Here is a 17,403-nt window from a genome sequence, read left to right on the forward strand (position 1 = left end):
TTCCTGCAAAGATAACAGAAGTATGGGGGTGGGGTGGGTTGGGGATGGGGGGCTGATCCCTACCTAATCTGCCTCAGTAGGGACTAGGGGCCTATACCGAGAGAGGTTGGGAAGGCTCTGGAGAAGGGAATGTGGAGAGCTGAGTTTCAAATGGTAAATGGGACTCCGCTGTAATCCAGGTAGGGGGAAGCTTGCTGGAGACTTGAAAGCCATGGCTTTGACTTGAAAGAGAGAAGAGTGAAGAGATTCGGTGACTCCGTGCATTGTTCCTGACTTTTAACTTTGTGACTAGCAGAATTTGAAGGATATGGGAGAAAAAAGGAGTCAAGGATTAGTTCAGTTTTTATCATTTCAGCAAGTGGTGATACCATTCATCGAGGTGGGAATGCAAGACACGTAGGGGTCCTGTTTATTTTGCTTGTTGATTTGGGGAAACAATTCACTTCGGAGGTTTTATCAGAGGAATGCAATTATTTGCACATACTTGATTGGACTTTAAAGATGATACCCTGACCCAGTGTCCAGCTTTGGCAGGACACACAGGGAGCATTTGAGAGGAAAGTGAAAATTGACATAGTCTTGGCCATCTGTTTGTGTGTGCAGTATCACTGGCTGTAGTCTTAGCTCATGTTTACAGGTGAAATCATTCTCGAGAACAAGGTCATTACAGAGTGCACAAATTCTTGCTTATGGTGATATTACTTCATTTAAGCATTCAGTTGTACCTTTGGGTTACTCTTTTCTATTTGACCTCTCTTCTCTGTATTTTTATCATTTATAAAGTACATTCTTTTTACTTATTTCATATAAAGACAATGAAAATGGGTACATTTTAGAAAAGATTGTTCAGTACTTTATTTTTTAAAATTCTTTTTTATTTTTATTTATGATAGTCACAGAGAGAGGGAGAGAGAGAGGCAGAGACACATGCAGAGGGAGAAGCAGGCTCCATGCAGGGAGCCCGACATGGGACTCGATCCCGGGTCTCCAGGATCACGCCGCGGGCTGCAGGCGGCGCTAAACCGCTATGCCACCGGGGCTGCCCTCGTTGAACTTTTAAAACCTTTTAAAGGAGGTACTTTAAATCATGTTAATTCACGATAAAGATTCAGAGTAAAGAGGTTTAAAGATGAACAGCTTTACATTTTTTTGATGTGTCATTAACACAAAATATAAATTCTTATTCATGTCCAGGTCCAGTGACTTTAGCATGTAAACAGGATGACAGTTTATTATTTTAGAAATTGCTTATTTCTGCCTTGCCCTTCTTTTGAAAGAAGTACTTATGGTAACAAGTAGATTCATGATTCACAAAATAATACCTTATTTTATACTTTTTGAGAAGATTCAAGAATAATATGGGAAATAACTCTTTTCTCATGAAAATTTTACCCATTACTTACTTTTCTGTTTTTTTGTTTTGTTTTGTTTTTTAAATGTCTAGGAGCATATATTAAGCCAAAGATACTATGTAAACAGTTGCTTTGAAACCACATCAAAACAGTCGTAGTTAAAATTAGGTTCTATAACTTTAGACTTATCTTTTAGTAATACGTGGTCAGATCCTGCTTCAGATGTATTATTCTTGTTTGAAATCCCTTGGGGAGGGAAGTTGCTAGACCTTCAGCTGTTCTCTTGTCTGTAAAATGAGGACAATGAAACACCTTATCCAGTGATACAAAAATAACTTACCGGCTTAAATGCCTGAGTACTCAGGCAGTTCCCTTTTGTAACCACAAGAGGGAGTTCCTGTGTTGTCGCTAACCTGAGCTGAGCTCTGAAATCCTTTTCTCAAATCTGGTTGAAAAGTTCGGAATGAGTGGATTGCTGGGAAAACGTGAAAGGAAAAGATTGTTTTGACAGTGCCATGGGAAGGAGATGCTCAAAACACGATGAAAAGGAAGGGATTGAATTTTAAGATAAGAGAGCTTTTGCTGACATACATCATTACAGATTTCCATTCCTAGTCAACAACCCTTCTTTGCCTATATCTGAGAATTTTGATTTATTTTTTTTGTTTTGTTTTCCTCCTTCATTGCAACTGTATCTGTAAACCTTTTGTATCAGACAAAGAACCTGTAGTGGTCCCGAATAATTAATATTGGTTAAAGATAAATTTGATTGTTTGTTCTCCGTGCATTGAATATGTACACAATTTGTTGACCTTCAGTGAGTAAACTAGAAAAATTTGAATTTTTTATCCTGCTTTTCTCTTTTCATACATTTTTTCCCCTTTGTTTATGCTTCTGAATTCTTTTATGTGATGTTTTGCTGTCATACATAGCTCAGAAGGTTGGGTGTGGACAAGGGAAAACATTGTTCTGTGGCTGAACCCTAGGGATATGGAAGTAATTACATTTTACAGTGAAATTTAAAAATTTGAAGCCAAGATCAAAGCCAAACCAGAAAGAGCGAAGTTGACAATTGTGGAATTGTTCCAGTAAATTCAGGGCAACATTCAGTTTTATCTCAGCTCTGTGAATATTTCATGTGAATGTTGTTTTTTTATTCAAATTATCCCTTTATAATAAAAGTAACCCCTTTATTAGAAATCAGGAGCACATCATGTTTTATGTAACAGTAATTACGCTGTTAATGCTTTTTTGTATTGGAAAGTGTTCTGAATTTAGAAAAACAACAATCCTAGGCATCTCTTTACCCTGAACCCTACTTTTAGAAGATTTCTCTGGGGGTTGTTTCTAGTAATAAAACTTGTCCAAGTTTGGGGTCAGACTGTCCTGGTTCAAGTTATGGCACCACTGTGTTTGAAACTTTACAAAAGCAGAGTTACCCCTATAATTTCATTTTCACTTGCTTGAAACCTGGTAATTTCTTGAGCAGGACAAACAGCAGTGGAATTACCATAGAAGTTATGCACCATTTTATCTGTATAGCAGCCAATTTAATATGATGGTTGCTGGGACACTTTAAGGACTTGCAGCCTTGTAAATATTTTTGAGATTGCAACATTCAAAAAAAAGAAAATATAAAAGAAAAAAAGGACTCTGTAGCTCTGTTTTCTTTGCTCCTACTTCAAAATTTGTTCTTGTTTCAAAATGTAGGCACACCCATGGTAATCTGTTGTTCATATGAATGTTCTCCATCTTGTTTTGGTAGAAAGAAGGTAGAGAGTAGTTGATGATGGGGGGCAAGCTGTTCCTTTTCTTTTAAAGTTATTTTAAAAAACTACAGAGTATTTCAAGCATATAAAGAAAGCATAAAGTGTTACATGGTTATTAAAACATGATGTGCATTCTTTCCACGAGCCTGACCATCTCTCTGCCAGGTGTCATGTCCTGAATTTGGGGTTTATCATTCTCATGCATGTTTTTACACTTTGCTAAATACACATGTATTCCTAAACATAAATAGAACTGTAGTATGTGTTTTTTGCCCGCTTAACCAATTCCTGAATATATAGTATATTATTGTTAACTGTAAGCACGGTGTTGGTACAGTGTGACTCTGGAAATTTTCATCTAGCACCACTGAAACTTTATAGTGAACCTCAGCTCCTCATCTCCCCTAACAACCATCATTCTCCTTGGAGCTTGTATGAGTCTACTTTGGATGCCTTGTATAAATGGAAATTGTGCAGTATTTGTCTCTTTGCGGCAGGCTGCTTTCACTTAGCATAATGTCCTCCGGGTCCTTCCAGTGTTGTCACACATGGCAGGTTTTCCTCCTTTTTAAAGGCTGATCAATATTCCATTTTATGCATGTATCACATTTCCTTTATTCATTTGTCTGTGTGATGGATTTTTAGATTGTTTCCACCTTTTTGCTACTGTGAATCATGCAGCAATAAACATGGAAATGCAAATCTCTTTGAAATCCTGGTATCACATATTTTAGGTAAATATCCAGAGGTGGAATTGCTGGATCATATGACAGTTCTATTTTTAATATTTAAGGAACCTACTTTTATCTCTATAGTAGTTGAACCATTTTAAATTCCCATCAACAGTGCACAAGGGTTCCTCTTTCTTTACATCATCGCCAACACTTGTTTTTGTTTTATTTTTTTTAAGATTTTGTTTTATTATTTTATTTTATTATTTTAAAGATTTTATTATATTTATTCATGAGAGACACATACACACAGAGAAAGAGAAGCAGAGACACAAGGCAGAGGGAGAAGCCAACTCCATGCAAGGAGCATGACCTGGGACTCAATCCCAGGTCTCCAGGATCACACCTTGGGTTGAGGGTGGCGCTAAACCGCTGAGCCACCCAGGCTGCCCTATTATTTTATTTTTTTAAAGTAATCCCTCCACCCAGCATGGAGCTTGAACCTGGAGCTTGAACACTCAGATAACAGTCACATACTGTACTGATTGAGCCACCCAGGAGCCCCTGTTGGTGGTGATAGTGGATTTTTTTAGCCATTTTAACAGGTGTGAGGTGATAACTCATTGTGGTTTAATTTGCATTTCCCTGATGACTAGTGATGTTGAGCATCTTTTTATAATATCTGTTGGCCATTTGTATATCTTCTTTAGAGAAATGTCTGTTCATGTCCTTTGTGCATTTTTAATAGTGTTTATCTGGGATCCCAGAGTGGCTCAGCGGTTTAGCGCCTGCCTTCAGCCCAGGGCGTGATCCTAGAGTCCTGGGATCGAGTTCCGCATCAGGCTCCCTGTGTGGAGCCTGCTTCTCCTTCTGCCTCTGCCTCTCTCTCTCTCTCGAATAAATAAACAGTATTTTTTTAAGATTTTATTTATCTATCTTCATCTATATTTTCTGTTGAGTTCTAGAGGTCCTTATATATTATGGATATTAATTCCTTACCAGATATGTGGTTTGCACATTCTCCCATTCTCTAGGTTTCCTATTCACTGTATGGATTGTGTCCTTTGCTGTGCAAAATCTTTTTAGTTTGATATAGTCCCACTTGTCTGTTTTTGCTTTTGTTGCAAGACCAAAGTCATGAAACTTTTCCTCTATTTTTTGGGTAGGGTTCTAGAACCATTTTTAATACAATTATATGTTTCTGCCAAATCCAGGAAGAAAAGGTTTATGCATATATAACTATAATTTTTCCAGTTAACATCTGCAAGCATACATAGTAGTGATCTCAGTTTATAGATTCATCAGGGTCAGAGCAATTGACCAATGTCTCTTTACTGCTAGGCTTCACCTGCAGTAAATGACAAGATGCATCAGTGTCCTTTTGTTTCTCTTCTTTCATTCTCCTTGTTCAGAGACTCTGCAGTTCCATTGCAGCTCTCATCTCTAGCCAAAGGTAATCTTTTTAGATAAGTATTCAGTTGCTCTGAATTTTGCTTAGAATTATAACCTATTTAATCACAGAAGAACCCTTGCAGATGTGAAGTGAAGTTCAGGGTTACATAAAATGACATCACAGTTTTAAAGTCTAGCACAGATTAAAAACCACAGGTGCAGCATTTATATAAGACACACTGATGGGATGGCTGGGTGGCTCAGCGGTTAAGCACCTGTTCAGCCCAGGGTGTGATCCTGAAGACCCGGGATCAAGTCCCACATCAGGCTCCCTGCATGGAGCCTGCTTCTCCCTCTGCCTATGTCTCTGCCTCTTTCTCTCTCATGTGTATCTCTCACATGTATTCATGTGTCTCTCATGAATAAATAAAATCTTAAAAAAAAAAAAAAGACATACTGATTATCTCTTAAACTGCATACTGACTCCATTAGAACATTATTTTTTATTATTATTTTTTAAATTATTTATTTAAGATCCCAGGACCCCAGGATCACAACTTGAGCTGAAGGCAGATACTCAACCACTGAGCCAACCAGGTGCCCTTAGAACATTAGTTTTTAAATAAAGTAGTGCATATAGGACAATCAGTCACTCAGTTCACACAGCCTTGAGTTTTTCAGTGCCAACCACCGTTGGTCATGAAATGTGAGTGAGCTTGAGGCAATGTCCATTCCTAAGATTAAGCCACAGATTGGCTAAAGCTTTGGAACACCTCTACTTAAGAAGGCCATGTCTCTTTCTCCTTTCCTCAGTTTAGTTTGGGGTTGTTTGGTTGTACATGGCTGAAATGCTTTGGATCACTTTGCAAACGAGGAAAGCCAGTGGCCTAAAATTATAGCAGGATCTTGAGTAGACTGGTTTGTTCATTTCAGGCTGCTGGTAGGTAGGCCCCTCTAAGGCCCTTCATTCTTTCTTCTCTGACTCCTGGAACATTAATAAGAAGGTGAATCTGAGCATCATCTTCTCTAACTCTTTGAACCAATGTCTGGCTAAAGCTGGAATGTCCAATACAGTATATTTAAAAATCATCCACAGCAAGAGGTTCTACTGGTCTTCACAAAACCTGGAATTCCCATGAGGATGCCTGATCTTTACAATTGAAGTTAAGCTTCCAGGAAGCAGTTTGGTCCTTCTAATCCAAGCAGTCAGGGATTGAGTTAAAACACAAGCTTGAGGCTCCACATCCCTGGGCAGAAAGAGAGCTAGGGGCTGGTTGAGATGGTGGTGACTGTGTTGGTCCTCGTGGGTGTGAGTGTGGTCCACGGTCCAGGAAGCTGGTAATGCCTGTGGGTCAAATCAGATCCATGGTCCATTCTCCCAAGTAGGAAGCTAAACAGCCGATTTCTTGATTGTAGCCTGAAGCCTGAGTATGGCTCACAGGGTAGGGCCTCTGTATGCAGGAAGAGGAGGTGGACAAGGGATCTGGAAGCCAGGAGACAGAATTTGGGATCCAGATAGACATAGGAGCACTGCTGCCGGAAATAGCTGGGACTGAGGTGCTAGGGGAGGGAGTGAATTGGTTCTACTCTGTGAACTCACTTCCTGAGCTGGAGATGTCTTCTTTTTGGCAGATCTGACTTTGTTTTGACCTCCATTCTGTTGTTGCTGCTGCTTGATGGTAGCACTTAGCTCTTTGATACTTAAACTATACCTGTGCCCTGGAGCTGAGCAAATTGAACTTCAACACTACTCCTTCCGCATGATGTCTGGCTTCCAGGTCTTAGCAAACAGGGCTTCAAACACATCGAGCTGAGCCTGGGTAAAAGTCGTCCTCTCCTGACACTATTTGGGGGGAGGAGGGTGGTGGCCAGGTAGCCCACTGATGAGGGGTATAGCAAGTCCGTGCCCCAAGTGGTCAGACCCAGCCCATTGACTTGTGTCAGTGGGTTGCTTGAGATGAACCTTTGCGCTAAGATTGTTGGGAGGTGCATGCATCGTTGGCCCAGATCAGGGGTCCCCAGCAGGAAGATCTCACTTCTCCCGGGGTGGGTTTGGAGTGCAGGAACCAATGCAGGACAGATACGCAGAGGTGCTCTTTCCCTGGCATCCTCTTCCTAGTTTTCTTCTAGGAGTCCTCAGCTTCCAGCCTTAGGTTTGCCTCTAATCCATTTCGAGTTGACTTTTGTGTGTGATAGAAGATAAGACTACAGTTTCATTCTTTTGAATGAGGCTATCTAGTTTTCCCAAGGTTATTTATTGAACACGTCCTTCCCATTTTGTGTCCTTTCCCTCCTCGTGCCCTCACTGGAGATCAGTTGATTGTGAATCTGTGTGGGTGTATTTCTGGGCTCTCTCTCCTGTTCCGTTGTCCTACATGTGTGTCTTAATGCCAGGACCAGTTTGAGAAGAATTCGCTTGACTCCTTATTTAAATATTTGATAGAATTTACCAAGTGAAGCTAAGCTGTTGGTCCTGTGCTTTTCTTTGTTGGGAAGCTTTGGATTACTAATTCAGTCTTTTTAATAGTTACAGATCTGTTCACATTTTCTGTTTCTTTTAATTCAGGCCTGGTAGATTGTGCATTTCTAGGATTTTCCCCATTTCTTCTGGGTTGTCCAGTATGTTGATGTGTAGTTCACAGCAGTCTTTCATGATTTTTTGGTATTGTCTTTATATGTCCTTTATATGTCTCCTCAGTTTCATTTCTGATTTTATTTACTTGAATATTCTTTTTTTCTTAGTCTGAAGGCTTGTCAATTTTGTTACTCTTTTCAAAAAACCAACTCTTAGTTGTGTTTTTTTCCTATTTGTCTACTCTCTATTTTGTTTACTTCTGCTCTAATCCTTATTGTTTCCATCTTCCTGCTTGCTTGGGGCTTAGTTTGCTCTTTTTCCAGTTCCTTGAAGTATAAAGTTAGCTTATTTAGTTGGGATCTTACTTCTTTCTTAATGTGGGTGTTCATCACTATGAACTTCCCTCAGAGCATTGCTTCTGTTGCATCTCATAAGTTTTAAGATGTTGTGTTTTTATTTTTGTTTTTTCCCCCCAAGATATTTTCTAATTTCCCTTTTCATTTCGTCTATGACCAGTTGCTTGTTCAAGAGCACAGTATTTAATTTTCACATGTTCGTGGACTTTTCCCATTTCCTTCTGCTTTTGATTTCATTCCACTGTGGTCAGAAAATACACGTGGTATGATTTCTGTCTTCCTAAATTTGCATAGTACATGTTTTCAAACAAGATATAAATTGTATCTGTTGAAAGCAAGTAGAGTTCCAAGGAAAGTGGACTCTGCAGAAGGAGATGAACACACAGGCTGTTTAGTAAGGAAGTTTTAGGATTAACACTTATGAAAGCAGAACTGGGCAGAAAGAGAGACGAGGCAGCTGCGGTGCAGTCACAGGGAAGGCCTCAGTGGATCCCAAGGGGAGTGAGGAAGGAGGGATAGGCCTTCAGAATTATCCCAGGTTGGGGTGAGGGGCCATGCGTGGAGCAGGAGTTGGATGCAGGCTGCCCTTGGAGAAGGGGCACAACTTGGGTGAGGCGACCCTTTTCGCCTGAGAGCTGTCGGCTTTAGCACTCCTGGTAGCTGGGGGAGGAGACCCTGCAGCCGAGGCGTCGCAGCACAAAGATCACAGCGTTCACTGCAGCGCATATCGTATGTTACTGTACTTGCCTTTCTGGCCTAATGTTATGTTTTTGAGATTTATTTATATTAATATCTGTGGCTCTAGCCACTCATTTTTATTGCCTCGCTGTATTGTTTGTTTGTTTTTAAAGATTTTACTTATTTATTCATGAGAAACACAGAGAGAGAGCGAGAGAGAGGCAGAGACACGGGCAAAGGGAGAGACAGGCTCCTCGCAGGGAGCCCATTGCGGGACTTGATCCCAGGACTCCAGGATCACACCCTGAGCCGAAGTCAGACACTCAACTGCTGAGCCTCCCAGGCGTTCCTGTATTCAGTTTTATAAATCCCTCACATGGTCTTTAATTTTTTAAAAAAAATTTAAAAAGGTTTTATTTATTTATTTGAGAGAGAGTACATGCAGAGTGAAGGAAGGAGGAGCGGAAGAGGGAGAAGCAGACTCTCTGAGGAGCAGGGAGCCCAGTGGGGCTTGATCCCAGGACCCTCAGAACATGACCTGAGCTGAAGGCAGACGCTTCATTGACTGAGCCACCCAGGAACCCCACCACAAATATTTTAGAGATGTATTTATTTGAGAACGAGTGTGTGAGCATAAGTGTGTGTGTGTGTGGCGGGGGGCGGGGGGGGTTTGCAGAGGGAGAAGGAGAGAATCTCAAGCAGACTCCCAGCTGAGCAAAGAGCCTGACTGGGGGCTCAATCTCATGACCCTGAGATCATGACTTAAGCTGAAACTAAGAGTCAGACACTCAACCGCTGAGCCACCGAGGCACTCCTACATTTCCCTATTGACAGATGTTGAAATTTTGTAATTTTTCACTATTGAAAACATGTGGCTCTGAGCATTATTTCCTTAGTGCATGCACTTAGTTCATCTGGGTCAGTATAACCAGAAAATTCCTGGGTCTTAGGATATGGACAACTTCAAATTTAGTACCCACGGTGTAATGATATTGCTCTCTGCAGTGGTTGTACCTTGCTGTGTACCCCCAACACACTTGTCATCAGACTGATTCTGCCCGGTTCGTGGGTATGAATTGGTATCTCTTTGAGGTTTTAATTAGAATTTTGTTGAATTCCAGTGAGATTGAGAGTTGATGTGTTTGCTGGCTCCTCGGGTTTCTATTGTGAAGTGTGTATTCCAGTTATGTGCCCATTATCCTTTGGTTTCTTTCTTTCTTTAAACATTTTTTATTTGTTTGAGAGAGAGAACACAGGGAGAGGGAAAGGGAGAAGCAGACTCCCCACTGAACGGAAAGCCTGATGCAGGGCTTGATCCCAGGACCCCAAGATCATGACCTGAGCTGATGGCAGATGCTTTAACCGACTGAGCCACCCAGGTGCCCCTCCTTTGATTAATTTACGTTAATTCTTAGGCAGTTTTTATATATTTTTCTTACCTATTCCTTGTTGTCCATATATGTGTACAAATAGCTTCTCCTGGTTTAGGGCTTGATTGTTCACTTTTAAATAATACCTTTTGCTGAATAGGAGCTTCTTCTTTTAATGCAGTCAGATTTCATCAGTCCTTTTTCTTTGGTGTGGTTTCCTTTTTCCTTTTTTTAAAAAAATATTTTATTTATTTATTCACGAGAGACACAGAGAGAGAGAGGCAGAGACACAGGCAGAGGGAGAAGCAGGCTCCATGCAGGGAGCCCAACATGGGACTGGATCCCAGCACTCCGGGATCACAACCTGGGCTGAAGGCGATGCTAAACAGCTGAGCCACAAGGGCTGCCCGGCCTTGTTTCTTTGTGTCTTATTGTGCAAATTCTTCAGGGTAGGTCATATATTCTGCGTTTTCTATGGAGAGTTTTAAAGTTTTGCTTTGCACAGTCTCCCCTGTAATCTATCTCAAAGGGAGTTGTGTGTATATTGTGAGAGGTAGAAACTTCATTCTACTGTCTTCCAGAAAGCCAGTTTTCTTGCAGCCCTTACTGTGAGGGGTGCATCTTAGCCTCATGGCCCTTCTGTCATATTTCCATCTGTGGAGATCTTCTGGGAGCTATTTTGTTGCACTGGTCTACCTCTTTTCCTGCTCCAATTTCACACTTTATTTTCTTTATTGTGTCTTGTGTGGTGGAACAAATCCTCCCTTCTTGCTCTACTTAAAAATTGTCCCTTCTTATTGTCTTTTGCTCTCCCATATGCATTTTAGAGTCATGTTCCATGAAAAACCTTCCTTTGATTGAGTTCATGCATTAAATTTATACATTAATTTGAGGAGAATTGATATCTTTATTGAACACTAGATGTTTTTCTGTTGATGTCTTATTTAATACCTGTATGTAGATCTTCTTACTGTACACAAAACGTTTATAACTTTACCTTTCTACTAAACTGACACTTTCATGTTAATAAGTATCTTTACTAACAATTTAATGACAACATAACAATCCATTACGTGGCTCGACAGTCACTTATTTAACTCACTTACTTAACGGTGCTCCTATTGACATTTAGATAAACATACTTCACAGTGATTATTCTGGAACTCCCATCTTTCCTATCACAAAATTATATATGCAGCTATGTTTTATTCTCATAATGCTAGGATATTCTGTATGATTAAATATCTGAGATGTTGATATGTTCAGATGTAAGATATAAGAAATATAGATCTAACTTATTTTCTTCCCATGTGGTTAACCAGTTTTTGCGTACTTTGTCCTTTTGGTTTGACTGACCTTGCCTGTTTTATTCACCATCCAGCAGCCAGCAACAGTGCACTCAATAAATGTTTGAATATGTGGACCAATTTTTAATATTTGTTTTAGTTTTAGAAGTGTTACTCCTTTCCATTGATCTATTGATTCTAAGCCTATACCACAGTTTGAATTATCAGACCTGGTAGTACAGGACCCCCTTCATCATCATCATCATCATCATCATTATTACTATTTTTCAGATTTTTCTGGGCGATTTCTGGATCCTTTTCCTTTCACATGAACTCTAAGACTTTTTAAAGATATTATTTATTTTAGAGAGAGAGTGTGTGTGCAGAGGGAGAGGGAGAATCTCAAGCAGACTCCCCGCTGAGCGGGACTCCAGACTTGAGGCTCGATGCCACAACCCTGAGATCATAACCTGAGCAGATGTCAAGAGTTGGACAGTTAACTCACTGAACCACCCAGGCACCCCTGTGTAAGCTTTAAAAGTTCGTCATTCTTCCTTTAAAACTGTTATGATTTTGATTGGCAGCATATTAGTTTTTTGAAAATTTAAAGGCATTTACATTTAAATTTTCTGGCCTAATAAGTACTGCATATTCATCTAGTTTGCAAATTCTGGAACTTTTTGGTTAGAGAAGATAAATCCCCAGATTTCTTTTTCGATTAAAATTCAAGGCAATTAAAGAAATTCATTGCAGCAAACAGAATCATGCCACATGTTTATTCTGTAAAGACAAAATGTTTTTCTATATTGAGCAGCACTTCAAAGGGTTTGCCTCCTCCTCACAAAACATGGCTCGCATGGTACCACATGTTCCCTGTCCAGACAGATTCTTGAAAATAGATGATAATTTATGTGCTATTTGGTCAAATAAGTGTTTTTTTTTTTTTTTTTTTTTTTAAACATAGCCTACTTTCTTCCACAAATCTTTAAAGGAATTCAGGGCCCTTACTTCTCTGATATACCTTTTTAATGGTAAGGAAATAGGATTCAAAGCTTGTCCGGCATGAGGGAAGTCTGCATAACTCTTTTTCACACCTGCTTGGATTCTGGCAGTGGTATTTGCTAAGTGAAAGATGAAGGCTGGTTTGTCATATATTTTCACAGAGCACTGATGGCTCCAGGCCAACTTGTTTAGCCTTTGTCTTTTTTCTTGCATAAAACTGCCTATTTTTCACTTCAAATGGGGGTGTTAGGCACTCCAGAGATGTTTGTTCTTGTCGTGTGCACACCATCTGTGATCTCCTGGCATCTTAGACAGGTTCCCAAATTGGCCGAAGTGTTCGTCAGTGTGCAAAATGGTCGGGATCCTGGCCTGTGTCGGCTGTTGTAACCGGCGCTGCAGCACTCACCTGAAGTCTCCTACATAGGGGCTGTGGGACCCATTTTTGAAGAGTTTAAATAAATTCTTTAGAATGATTTTAGATGTGCGGAAATGTTACAAATATAGTACAGAGAGTTCCCATGTGTCCTTCACCCAGTTACCCCCGTTGCTGACTCTTACATTATCATGCTGCATTTGGCACAATTAAAGAACAAATATTGGTACATTACTATTAACTAAAACCCACACTTTATTCAGATTTCACTAGTTCTTCCCTAATGTCTTTTTCCTGTTCTAGGACCCACCCAGGATATCAAGTTACATTTTTGTCATCCTGTCTCCTTAATTTCTTCTGGCAGTTTCTTAGACTTTGCTTGTTTCTGATGACATTGTCATTTTGGGGAATACTGGCCAGATGTTTTGTAGAATGTCCCTCGGTTTGGGTTTTTCTGTTTTCCCTGATTACACCGGGGTTTATGGGTTTTCGAGAGGAAAGCCACAAAAGTGAGGTGATATTCCTACCACACTGTATGAAGGGAACATGCCATCATCATGACTTACCCCATGATGTTAACCTTGATCACCTGGCTAGGGGTAGTGTTGGCAGGCTTCTCCCTGTAAATTTATTCCCCACTGTCTTCCACACTGCTTTTCAGAAGCAAATCACTAAGCACAGTGTAGATTCAATTTAAGAATTTTGTTGTGTCCTCTATGTGTGTCCTGTTATGTTTAACCCATGCCTGTTATTTTTTTATATTCCAAATACGTAGATTTTGTGTTTCAAGCTCTAAGAATAAAAAAAGTTGTCTAGGCTTAAGAAAGATTTGAAGTAGTTCGTAGCCATGTTGAATCTTTATTCCATTCCTCTAATGTTTGGTTTTTTTTTGTTTTATTTAAAAATTTTTATACCCTGGAGGCACCTGGGTGGCTCTGTCGGTAGAGCACGAAATTCTTGATCTCTGGTATTGAGTTCAAGCCCCACATTGGGTGTAGAGCTTACTTTTAAAAAATTACAAAAATCTTTATGCCCTGTACACTACATTCTTGTACCATACAGGCTGCTTTGTTCTGCTCAGATGGCTGTACAGCTTGTACTTTGTATTTCTAGCCCAAGGGAGCTTCAGTTCTCTTGTTGTTGGGGAAAAAAGTTCAGCATAAGAACATGTTTATCCATATTGAAGCTTATCTAGTAAACATCACAATATATTCTGCGTAATATGATGGAAATCTTTTTTGTATATAAAATTATGTTAAAGATTTATGAGTTCTCATGCTCTTGGACACCTGTCCTGATATCATAATAGGCGAGCCTGCCACACACCTGTCACCTGGAAAGCAGCTGAACTTTAGGAGTTCAGATTACAGATCGCTTGTTGTCATGTTGTTTGTGGGGTGAATTTCTCAATGACTTTGATTTTTTTTTTTGTCTGATTACTCCTGCACTCAAGTGACTTTATTTACATTTCTACCTCCAGTCAGTTTCTAAGTAAAAATTTAAAAAGGGGGAAAGAATTTTAAAAGAATAATGTATCTTTGTTTTAGCATCTAATTGGAATGTTCTTGAAATAATATGTAAATTAGGTTTTTGTTCATTAAATCAACAGTTTATGTGTTCTTAGGGAGCTTAACTGTTTCAAAAAATCTCGTGAGAAATTGATGATGTCCCCAAATATCAATTCTGCAAATCCACATCTGCAGACACTTAATTTCATAGAGAGATGTGAGTGTTTCATAGAGCAGGACTGGTTAGAGCGTATTTTCAGAACATGAAAAACTTCACATTCCTTCTTACCATGAGCGTATTTAAGAAATCGTTTTGAGTATGTTAGAATATTTTGTCTTGTAGCCAGTCTTGGAGTTCAGTCCGAGGGGGAGAAGTTAAAAAAAATACATTTTAAAAATAAGTTTTTGCTCACTTCATGACCACTTGGTGTGACAGCTCAGAATCAGAGTACCGCTTTGAATCAACCACACGGGAAATCCTTTCCCTGGCCCCTTAAGGCTACTTTCAGTCCGTCAAAAGGTTCTTAAATTCCTGTGGGGGATTCCCACCTGTTCTATTCTAAGTCTCTTTTAAGGTGCTTATACATATGTAGAATGTAGAATAGTATTGCATACATTTCTGTCTCAGTTGTAAGAGAGCTGTTCAGTGTACCGTTCCTTTGTTTTAAGATTAGTCATTCTTTTTTCTAAGTATAGGTGTGCAAGAGTGAGAAAGGCTGAGCAGTTTCAAGTGGAGTACAAAGAATTAATTTGTCCTCAGGTCAGTTAAAGAGCTATTGTTAAGTAGACAATCTTTGGGTAGCTGCTGGCTCTTTTATAGTCAGTAAGGAGAGCTGTGCAGAGCTTTGCATCCGGGAGCTCCCTTCCCTCCCTTGGCCCATACTCACACCCACTGTGGTCTTGCTGCTGAGCTGCGGGCCCTCCCCTCCTGGGGGCTCAGAGTCAGGCATATTTCTGCTGCTCATATCTGGCAGGTACGCTTCCTGAGGTTGCTTTTCAAATCATTGTCCTAAGGCCTTAAAGTGATCTTTAAAAAGAAGATAAATATTGAGCCATTTTGGATGGGAGGATATACTGGCTGAAGCGTCATGCGCTGTCCTGTGTAACTGGTACACTGCAAGGAAGTCCATCAGGAAAGTTCTGTGTGGACCCACTGTGCTGTGCCCTGGACACTTGCCTGAGCCTGTGTGAAGGGATGCCATGGCTTCTATATGGACACTCATGTCTGTTGAGTCTCCTTGCCCCCCAGGAACATGTGAACCACCCGTCAGCAGTAGATGGGAGCCTACCATCAACCCTACGGCTCTACAGGCACGCTTGGAAGGTCTTAGAACCAAGTGCACATTTTCTAGCGTGAGAGGAAGACACATCTGTGCACAGAAGGCAGCCCCTGGGCCTGGTCTGCTATGTCCTGCAGCACCTACCCAGACCTCAGTGGGTTTGTTCCAGACCTCAGAAAGAGGAGGGCAAGTGCATGGGGAACAGAAGCTACCTTTTTCTCCAGGCATTGAAAAGTCCTCTCGCCCCTATTGGAAAGCCAACAAACAGTTGGCTTTCCAATAAAAACAACAAAAAAAACCCCAAAAAAAAACAAAAAAAAAAAAAACAAAAAATTCCTCCTGAATTACCCTGGTTCATCTCCAGACCTTTAAACTAAAGTTTTTTTTAAAGATTTAAAGAGAGAGAGAGAGAGAGAGAGAGCGCCAGAGCCAGAGCCAGAGCCAGAGGGAGAAGCAGGCTCCATGCAGGGAGCCTGACGTAGGACTCGATCCCAGATGGGATCATGCCCTGGACTGAAGGCGGCCCTAAACTGCTGAGCCACCCAGGCTGCCTCAAAAACTAAATTTTTTTTGTTCTGGTGCCAAGAAGATTCAGATCTGTCAGGATGCTTTAAACTTGTTAATTCATCTCTAATTTTCCCCTTTTAAATTGTGCTCTCCTCTAAGGTCCTCTTTTTTTTTTTCTCTCATTGTTAAAGTAGAGGAAATTGTACATTTCCCTCAGCCCTCGTTGGGCCGTCTGTGCTTCTTGGTGGATTTGAGTGGATCAGGAAGTGACACTCTGCGCCGGAGCTGCAGGGGGGTGCTGTGTGGGCCGTCTTATGGATCCCAGCTCCACCTTGGTGGGAGACAGGCTGTCTTCAGAGCCAGAGTACATTTGGGCATGGTTTCCTAGCTGTGCCTGGATTCCCTCTTGCACTACATGGTTTTCCAACTTTATCTCCTTAACACAGAGATGCAGAGACATCACTCTTAATGTTGCATTATCCATCAGATTTTGACTTGATCCAAATCAGAGCGTCTACAAGCAGGTTGCATAGGGGGATGGAACACGTGTGCCCAGAAGGTTGACTCCTGTCCTGTGGGCTATTGTTAGCATTCATTCATTCAACAGACATTTATTTATTAACGTGCTCATTTTGAGCCAGGCTCTGTGATGAGGTAAAGGTCTGGAAATAAAAAGACTCAATGCTGTCTTCAGTAAGCTTCCAGTCTAGTGAAGGAGGGCAGGGTAGTGGCAGCTCTGATGTGGAAGCACCAGGGAGGGCCTGCAGTCCAGATACTCAAGGCAGCCTTCTAGAGAAACTGACATAAGACCCAGGTCTGGGAGGATAGATACAAGGAAACAGAGAACATGGGGATTGTGATAAGCAGAGGGGAGACAGAAAGCCAGGGGAAATGTCAGGCTCTGTGGGTTGCTCTCAGGGGAGGTTGCTCTGGATTCAAAGGTTAAAGACTAAGGAACGTGCTGGAAACTGCAGGGCATTAGGACCTGTTCGAGGTTAGGGTTTATTGAAGAGAATATCTCAGACAGTTTCGTTATGAACACATGCCAACATTTTATTGTAGCCTTGCAGTGCAAGGGAAGTCTTGCAGTACCAAGATTCACTCTTGGTAGGGAAGAAAGAACGAATCCTCATTGAAAAGAATGGTTAAAAATCTCTAGACTCTAAGTAGTCTAGTTGATAATTGATAGTCATCTGGGTGAATAGTAATGAGTTCTGCAGAACAAGCCTTAATCTTTTTAAAGTTCATTTTAAAATTGCATCAGAGGGCAGCCCGGGTGGCTCA

The 17,403-nt window shown here is 40.7% G+C and overlaps 1 pseudogene; it reads right to left on the reverse strand.

Moving 5' to 3' along the window:
- Positions 1–6,299: 6,299 nt before the first annotated feature.
- LOC118350536 (homeobox protein OTX2-like) lies at positions 6,300–7,176 on the reverse strand (annotated as a pseudogene).
- Positions 7,177–17,403: the final 10,227 nt, after the last annotated feature.

Source organism: Canis lupus, chromosome 14 (genome assembly GCF_003254725.2).
Source record: "Canis lupus dingo isolate Sandy chromosome 14, ASM325472v2, whole genome shotgun sequence".
NCBI lineage: Eukaryota > Metazoa > Chordata > Mammalia > Carnivora > Canidae > Canis > Canis lupus.